The sequence below is a fragment of the Callorhinus ursinus genome, unplaced genomic scaffold (assembly GCF_003265705.2).
Source record: "Callorhinus ursinus isolate GAN/ISIS: 27379988/994484 unplaced genomic scaffold, GSC_fseal_2.0 scaffold17, whole genome shotgun sequence".
In the NCBI taxonomy this organism is placed as follows: domain Eukaryota; kingdom Metazoa; phylum Chordata; class Mammalia; order Carnivora; family Otariidae; genus Callorhinus; species Callorhinus ursinus.
Window position 1 is genome coordinate 15,071,387 of NW_027397079.1, and position 9,560 is coordinate 15,080,946.

The 9,560-nt window shown below is 45.3% G+C and overlaps 1 long non-coding RNA gene across 1 annotated transcript; it reads left to right on the forward strand.

Moving 5' to 3' along the window:
• Positions 1-431: 431 nt before the first annotated feature.
• LOC112834719 (uncharacterized) lies at positions 432-8,905 on the forward strand. Its single transcript, XR_003211010.2, has 4 exons — positions 432-710; positions 811-905; positions 1,610-3,319; positions 3,920-8,905. It is a non-coding gene; the product is annotated as an uncharacterized lncRNA (long non-coding RNA).
• Positions 8,906-9,560: the final 655 nt, after the last annotated feature.

Consider the following 9,560-nt stretch of genomic DNA (forward strand, 5'->3'; position numbering starts at 1 on the left):
TTCTAAGGATTTTGCAAATCCCACCTAGGAGGTGAAGCGGTGTTAAGTCGACCTTTTCTTTCCAGGGGGCGGCAGGGTCCGGAAAGAGAAAGGACGCGTCGGCTTAGACAGCCCCCCCACCCCCCACTTCCGTACACACACACCGCCTAGCCCGCCCCGGGTGCTCACCCCCACCTCAGAAGTCCAGTGGAAGAGAAGTGGAGAAAGTCCGCTTTCCAGAGCCCAGCGACTAGTGTCTGAAAGGGAGGCCTGGGGATGAGTGCAGCAAGGCGGCCGCAAGGCTTCCGGGCTGACTCAGGTGGGTGCTTTGGGGATTTCTGCTCCTCGCCGCCCAGGCCAAGCGCTGCCTCCCAGGCCTTCATCCTTCCCGTCTGTTTGGTTTGGCAGATGTGCGGAGCCCCCCCCCCCCCCCCCCCCCCCCGTGACCCCGGGCGCCCGGAGCCTCGACAGACAAATCCTTCTTTGTGAGAAGGGCCCGCCTCCCTGGTGAAACCACCTGTACTCCGGATATATGGGTCTGGTCCTAGAGAAATATTTAATCGGGAAATGGCCACTCGATATTGTCGAGGAAGAAAGCCAGTTACGAAACAGCACGGGCGATAGGCTCTTGTTTGAGAGGACAAAACCAACACTAGGCACACATACCCTGAGGTTTCGAAATGACCGGAAGCATACACCCCAGACTATATTTTTGGATTACTGGGTTATAGGTGATTTTCATTTTCTTTATTTTATTAATCTGTTTTAAGTGGTTTCAACGGTAAATGGCTTTTTCTCCTAACGAGAATAAATGATAAATGTTATTTTTAGAAGGAAAGTATCACAGCCACCGGTGGGAAGAGAGTCAGTGGATGGATCCTGGGCATGACCTTGCTCCTTAGTGACCCGTGACAGTCACCCTGGAGGTAAGGTGTGTGAAGGCTGCGTAATATTCTAGGATGAGGCTATGATTCAGCAGTTTATATACCCACCCAGAACTCTCGCTTCCTATTTGAGAAGTTCTGCTCACAGGAGTAGTAGGTGGATCTTTGGCAGTATGACTTGGGAGAAGGTAAAAGGTTCTACGTGTCTCAGTGTAACCCCGAAATTCCCTTTGGGTGAAAGAATTGTTAGGTGTCTGAGACCAGGAACCTTCTCCTCAACTCTGAGGCACAGATATGTCTGCTTGTGAACCGTGACTGCAGCCAGCCACCTGAGAAGCATGCTGCCCAGAGGCACAGGCCTGGCTATAGGAGCTCCGAGGGGGCGGAGCATGAAGGGAGGGAGACCAACAAGGGAAAGACACAAAGATACATTTTTGAGGGGTCATTATTTTCCCTTTCAAAGGCCAGACCTGGAATGTTCCCACAGACATTCCAGTGGCCAGAGGAAGTAAGGAAATGCCATCTCCCTGGGTGTCCAGGAAGTGGAAATGGTAGAGCATCATCTCTGCCACAGGAACCCTTCAGCTGTATCACTACCTCCTCCATAGCAATCAGGGTCCTTCCATAGCCCTCCAGAATCCTCTAGCATTTCCTGTGCATACTGTCCATCTTGTGACTTTTTAGAGGATGCATTCTGTCCCCAGACTGGACAGGAGCTCCTTATTTTTCACCTCTTTGCTCTCCAGTGCCTGGCACAGGGCTCCGGAGGGAGTTGGACACCGCCATCAATGGCCAGGAAGTGACTGAGATGCTCAGAAGTGTGTCACCTGTGCTGTCCTCGCGCATTACTAAGAACAGTTATGTGGATGGAATACCAAAGTTAACAACCAGGTGCTCTTTACTCGGTTACTGAACTGGACGGAGAAGAGAGGGAATCCAAAACTGAGGTCAGCTGCCTTATTGATTTAGTCAGGAGGGAGAAAGTTGTCCCAGCCAGAGCACCCAGGATGTCCAGCTGGCTGCCTTCAGGATCTTACGTCTTGGGAAGCAGTGGGTCAACACCTAGCATTACTTGTTGAAGTCGAACAAGGATTTATTTACTGATCAGACAGAATTTTTTTAAATGTATATTTCCTGCTAAGAATGGAATTAAAAGGCAGCTAATCCTGGCAGGAATTGCTGATTCCGTGTCTGAAGACAAGAAATGTAAAGATGAGTTCAGAACACTTTGTCATACCAGAAAGCAGGGAATAACCAAATATTGCTAGCGTCATGCCGGGATGACCTTGGAGTGAAGCCGAAGAGGCTCCCAGCGGATCTATAAATTCACAGTGTCACTCAAAAGAAACAAACTTCGTAGGCCATGTTGGAAGATGTTAAAAGAACCGTCTTATTTTGAGAACTGACAAAAAAGAAATCGTGTATTTTGGTGTTCCTAAATGAATTGTACTTTAGAGTAACCAAATAGCTGATGGAATAATTTTTCCTTATGGGAGTATTCCAGCTAATAATAACTCTTGGTAATGATTATCGACAGCTTGTGATATCACAAAAAGAGACAAGCTGACACTATATGCCTCCTGATGGAAATACACAGTCCTATGAAATCATGTTGCCCAAAATTTGAACCTGATTCTGATCGTGCTTCTAGATGTAACTAGCAATTTTCAGAAAATACAGTGAAGTATTAAGTGGCACTGTAAGGACCTAAGCAGCAAAATCCAGGCTATAGGGGACAAAAGCTCCTCTGACAAATAAAAATTTTTTTTTAAAGATTTTATTTATTTGACAGAGAGACAGCGAGAGAGGGAACACAAGCAGGGGGAGTGGGAGAGGGAGAAGCAGATTCCCTGCTGAGCAGGGAGCCCGATGCGGGGCTCCATCCCAGGACCCTGGGATCATGATCTGAGCCGAAGGCAGACGCTTAACGACTGAGCCACCCAGGTGCCCCTGACAAATTTTAAAGAACAAAGCGAGTGGTAGGAGAAGAGGGAACCTATACAGTGAAAGGTACTTGAGATATGTATTATTTAATTCCAGGGGATCTAGTTGGTTCTTTTTTAAAATCTCCTTGCAGCCACTAGACTATAACCTCCATAAAGGCAGGGCATTTTGTCCATTTTGTACACTGCTTTATCCCTCTTCCCTAGAACTGGAATAATATTTGTTCATGGACAAATACATGAATTCATCTCCCTGCTGTAGCTAATGAGATAAGGAATAAATGGCTGACTTAGTTAAGACTCTCTGGGAGCAAATGAGAGCTGACGGTTCTTCTGTCCCCTCCAATGTTTGATGATCTCAAAGTCTGCTGATTCTTCCCCTGAAAATCTATCTTGAGGACAGTTACCGACTGCTTTAGTTTGGGTTCCAGAGAGGCAGACCCTGAGAACCCTGAGAAAAGTATTCAAGTGCAAGGAGTTTATTTTGGAAAGGATCCCAAGAAACATCTATGGGTAAGTTGGGAACTGAGAGAGGAACAGAATGGCAGCCAATACAGGGCGTATTATAAAGCACATCTCTTTGTGGACATCTGGAGCTTAATGCCAGTGGGGAGTTCTGGGAGTCAGTGTAGGGTTATCCCACCTTAGGGGCGAGGGAGCTTCGGTCTTTGTATGGCACTTGCATCAGTCATTGAATGAGGACTGCTGGGGTTGGGGTGAGGGGTTTATTCAGTCAGAGACACGGGGGTGGGGCACCTTCATCAGGTACTACCCTGATAAACTTACTGACTCTGACAATATATATCTAATAAGACAAATATTTAACACAGTGCTAGGCTCACATAGATATTAGCCGGGGGTAGTAGATAAATCAGATTCTGGAGTCAACCCACCTTGGGTTCAGCAATCATTTCTTCTGTTTACCTTTGTGACCCTGAAAAAAATCACTCAGCATCTGTGCTTCAGTTCCCTCGTATATAAAAAGGGTCTGAGGCATAAGATTGATAGGGAGAATAAATAAGATCGTACCTGGCAAACAGTCAGCGCTAGAAAAGAAATTTACATCTTTTCCCTTCTCTTGGATTTAAGCCAAAACAAATTATGAAATTTCAGGCATCCGTGAACCAGAGGACGAGGAAAAGGGAAGACAACTTTCTGGTATTCCTGAGTTACAGTATGGAGGAAACACGGCCACCCTGCTTTCTAGGTTGGAGCGCGAGTGTCCACAAGAGTGCAGTACCACTGACAGAAATGGAGAAGCTGGAGACAGAGGTTGTTTCAGTGTGAGGGTGACTAATGAAGCCATTCAGGCAAATATTTGGACCTTTAGTCCCTGAGAGGTCGGAGATCTGAATGCCATCCTAGACTTTGACAACCTACTAGCTCAACTTAAGCATATTTAGCAAATGTATATACACTTTGATAGAGATCACTTGATTTGAGTTAGAAAACACCGTCTAGAGTTCTCACTGGGGCAAGGGACATAGAAGCACAACTTGGTGAGAGACCGAAGGATTGGGGCAAAGGGAAAGAAGGTCAGCCGGCCTGTGGTGCCTACGGTGTCTGAGAAGACTTTTTCATTCTCGTGTGTGGCAAAAAAAACATTGCTATCACTAATGCACATGACCGTATGTTCGTCTAAAATTTATATGGAGCTGGAAATGAAAAGGGCACAGTTGGAATTGTTTGGGTTTTGGTGTTTCCTCCTAAATGCTTTAAGACTTCGTTGTGAAGCTTCCAGCGATCATACCTGGTTGTGGCTTGTGGTTCCAGTTGTCCTTCCGATGGGCCAATTTTTTTAATGAATGACTAGAATGGTAGTAGGCAAATGACAAATGGGCAGGGGTGGGGTGAGGGAGGAGTTCTCAAATATAGATGTAAAAATGAGAAAGAATGAGGAGGAGGGGAGGGAGAAAGGACAAGAAATAAGAAAGAACAGGAAAAAGAACTCCAAAGGACTGGGATATAAAAATTTCCATAGAGTAATTCTGTAGTTTACCCATATATATGCAATAAATGTTTGCCAGTCCCTTCTAATGTGTCAGGGATGGTTCTAGGAGCTGGAGACACATCAGTGAATCAAACATGCCTTTCTGGCACTTGCATTGTAGTGGTTCTGCTGGAGGGCCCATTTAGGAAGTTGTGGCAAGACTGAAGTCCGGTTTAGTTAAGACTTTGTAGCTCTTTGGGTCCCTTGGCGTCATCCCTTAGGTCAGAGATCTAAATCGAGATCTGCCTTTTACAATCTAAAAGCCGAGGAGCGGCAGAGTGTCTGCTATGAGAATTCTCCCTGGCCGGATAGGATTGGAAATTGGAAGAGAAGCGACTCAGTGAGAATGTTGCCAAGCAACAGATCAGAGTCACCAAATCCTCGGAAACCTTCTGGGTAAGAGAAAAGCAGCATGGTTGTAATTACAGTGGCGGCTCATCTGCCTCTTCCTTGAGTAGCCGTGGGGCAGGAGCACATGTTTATCTTCAGCAGGGCAGAATCTCTCCACATGGAATCCCCATGGGGTGCTTCCAGTTGGCATATTGGTATCCTGGTTACTCGTCCTTCCTTTGCAGAGCAGAATATGCCCCAGAAGTTTTTGTAACAATCATCTAGAAATCACAAGATGAGTAGACGAGTAGCTTGCAAAGAGCAGATAGCTGACATACTACCTTCTTGCCCCCAAACATTTCCGAGCAGGCAGCAAGATATATACTAAAATGCACTGATAGTTCCAAGACAACCAACAATCCCACACAGAAACCTGCATTCATAGATGGCAGTAGGACACCAAGAGACCCGAGGGGAGGAGTTGTGCCATAAGCAAGAGATCGATGGTAAGGTGTGGCTCACCTTACTCTCACCTGGCTCTGCCACTGACTAGCTGTGTGATCTCGGACAGGTCACTTCAGTTCCACCCAGAATCTGATTCCTTCTCGCCATCCCGCAGCTACTACTCTCCAGCCACTGGGATCATTGCAACATCTGCTGCATATCTTCACACCCCAATGGTCTAGAATCGACACAGCAGCCAGAACAAGCCTGGAAAAGCTCTCAGATCTTGTCACTCTTTTGCTCCATCTCCCCTGTGGTTCCTCTTTCCTTCAGAGGAAAAGCCAAGTCCATGCAATGACCTGGAAGGTTCTACAAGATCAGACCTCACCTACTACTGATCTCCTCTCCTACTACTCGAGCCCCTCTTCACCCTGCTCCCCACGCTGTCCTGACAGTCCTAGAACCCGCCGTGTACTGCTAGGGCAGAATATTGGAGCTAGCTCTTCTCTTCTCTTCTCTGTGCCTGGAACCCTGTCTCTCCAACTAGTTCAAATCCAACCTCCTCTTCTATCCCAACTCTGCTTCCTCAGTGAGCCCCATTCTGACTTCCTATTTAAAACTGCAGCCCCTCAATCACTTAACCTGCTCTATTTCTTTTTCTAGAGTATTTATTACCTTCTAAAATACTTCATAAGTTACTTCTTGATTATCTTTACAGTTGATTATCTGCATTCCTCGAAGACCCATGAGGATAAGCATCTTGCTATATTTTTCCACCGATGTACCTGAACTGGCTTAAAAGAACACCTGACACATAGTTAGTGTTCAACAAATATCTGTTAAATGAACAACTCAGAGTACAATGAAAATCTCCATTCACAGGCAGATGGGACTCGAGGCTGAGATGACTGGAAATATCCAGCAGGTTTCTTGCTTTGTTGTCTTCCCAAGGGGTGGGAAGGGATACTTGGGTAGAAACACTACCCTGTCGACTTCCAGGGAAGTAAAGAGTGGTTGTTTCTTGGGCTTCTCCTACCAGCTTGCTCCACCAAGTTCCTACCTGTCCCCGTGGGATTTGTGCTTGACTCAGAGATGAAGGACCAGACTGCTGTCTATCACAGAATGTCTAAACTGGAAGGGATCCCCTCCCTCTGACACACAGTTCGGAGGCATTCATTTCTGCCATGCCCCTTGTATTGAAAGGAATCCAGTGCAGGGTTGTGTAGAAGACAGGATCCACTACTAAGTGGCTAGATGGTTTTCTTAGCATTGGCTGAATCAAGTGCCCTTAAACATTAAGCTGTGTTGAGGTCCAGGACCTCTGCCAAATCATGTTACAAACAGGAAAAGGCAAGTCAAGTCCTGTCTCCTGGTAGGAGGTTAAGTGCCTTCTAGGTAGCACACTCTACAGAATTGTCACCAATATTACCCCAGCATATTCATCCTGGGCGGAGTAGAATGAGGGGTAATAAAATAATCTCTTTCAAGGAGGCCCTACCCCGCCCTCCCCAGGGACAACAGGTAGCAAAATGCAAAAATAGAAGAGAAATTTTGATTATTTTACTGTTTATAGAAATCACTAAGAGTTTAGCTGTCCTTTTTACACTAAAAATACTTTACCAAAAAATCAAAATAACGCTGCAGTGCCTCTGTGCCCATCGTGCAACTTCAGTGACAAGTTCAAAGCCAACCGTATTTCGTTGACCACTCACCAAATAGCAAATACGCTATTTGAAAATAAGGCCATATTTCCAGATTCTGGGTGGACAAGAATTTTGGGGGAGACACTATTCAACCCAGTATAGACCTCAACCATCCACATCTCTTGACAACTTGGTGGAGATAGTCAAGTTTCTATTTTTCTTGAACCCCTTTGGACAAAATATTTTAAAACTCCCTTTGCTTACTTTTCGACATTTTAAGTCAAAGGTACAGATTCCAATTGTGCTTTTTTTGGTAGACTTCAGCTATCAAATGTGTGTCACGGGTCTGTGTTGAGGTTTGAAGTCTGCTGCGCTCTCTGGTACTTGGGTTGGCACTAGAGAGTTTGTCTTTTTTTCTTTCCTTCTATAGTTATTACCTGCCACTTCTTCCTGATGTTAGCATTTGTGTTTGGGTAAATAGATCCTCTGTCATTTCTAATTTATGTCAGTTAGAAAGCCACAACTCTAAGTTTGCTGTAACTGTCCAATTTAGCCTTAAATAGTCTTAATAACAGGCCAAGGAGCTTCCCTTGACTAGAATAGTGTATTGAATGCGAATGTCACATGCAGCACACACAGAAATAAGCCAGAATTCTAGAGGTTTCCTCACTTGGAACTTGTCGAGAAAGCTTGACCTCAATGAGATAATATTATAGCTCATTTAGGCAGGAATATAAACAGTTCTAGGTGTTGATATTGATTTCCTCTTCCTTGTAATTAGAGGTCAGCTGATAACATTTTGGCCTCACAGCTAAGGGCAAGGGACCCTGTCCCAGCCATCCAGAGCACCTGTCCTCTTTGCAATGTCCCTGTGTCTGGCTCTTCTTTTCTGTGTTGAATCCCTCCTTTTTTTCACCCCTGCAGGCTTGCATCACTAATCATGGATCAGTGCACTTGTTCAAAGCAAAGTCTTGAAGTATGCAAGTTCATTAATTGATTTCTTTAGAAGACTTTGCTTCCCTCCAATATACTCTACAAAATGTGGGTTAATAGGAACGGCTGCAGAGTGCTCTGTCAGTCCATCTGTTTGTCTCTCTCTCTCTCTACCCCAGGCATTGTTTTCTGATGCCTGTAATTTCCACCCCATCACAAGGCCTTCTTCTGCTTTCCTGGCTCCCACTGTTGCATTTGCTATCTAGTTGGATTGCCGATGAGTGGGGTGTGACTGTATTTACTCAGTATGATAACGTGTAGAAGCTCAAGTAATAATGGAATGTACAGTTCTTGTATCACTGAGCCTTGGATTCCCAAGCGCATTAACCTCTGGCCCCTTTTCTGCCAGGATTCGACAAAGAAGTCAAAAGTTTAACTCCAGGGTAGGAGAAAATTGACTGTGTAAATGCAGATTTTTCTAGGCATTAAAATGAAAGTTCAAATACTGACCCCATGGTCTCCTGCGATCGTTTCTTCTGAGAAAAGGGTCAGTAGACTGTTTTCAATGAGCATATTTTTAGATGATTTGCCATTAAATCCAGTTTTGTAGGTATAGGCCTGGCTCTGGGTAAAAAAATGGCCAACTGACTTTGCTCCCTCTGCAGCTCCTGTCTGAGTCCTCCTCCTGTCTGATAGTCCCTTCTCTGTCCCAGGTCCCCCATTGGATCTCCCTCCCTTAGGCAGCACCGTATGCTCCAGAACATCCCATTTCTTTCTTTTTTAAAATTTTTTTATTGTTATGTTAATCACCATACATTACATCCTTAGTTTTTCATGTAGTGTTCCATGATTCATTGTTTGTGCATAACACCCAGTGCTCCACGCAGAATGTGCCCTCTTTAATACCCATCACCAGGCTAACCCATCCCACCACCCCCCACCTCTCTAGCCACCCCCCTCCCCTCTAGAACCCTCAGTTTGTTTTTCAGAGTCCATCGTCTCTCATGGTTCGTCTCCCCCTCTGACTTACTCCCCTTCATCTTCCCCTCCTGCTATCTTCTTCTTTTTTCTTTTTCTTTTTTAACATATGATGCATTATTTGTTTCACAAGTACAGATCTGTGATTCAACAGTCTTGCACAATTCACAGCACTCACCATAGCACATACCCTCCCCAATGTCTATCACCCAGCCACCCCCTCCCTCCCACCCCCCACCACTCCAGCAACACTCAGTTTGTTTCCTGAGATGAAGAATTCCTCATATCAGTGAGGTCATATGATACATGTCTTTCTCTGATTGACTTATTTCACTCAGCATAACACCCTCCAGGTCCATCTACGTCGTTGCAAATGGCAAGATCTCATTCCTTTTGATGGCTGCATAATATTCCATTGTGTATATATACCACTGCT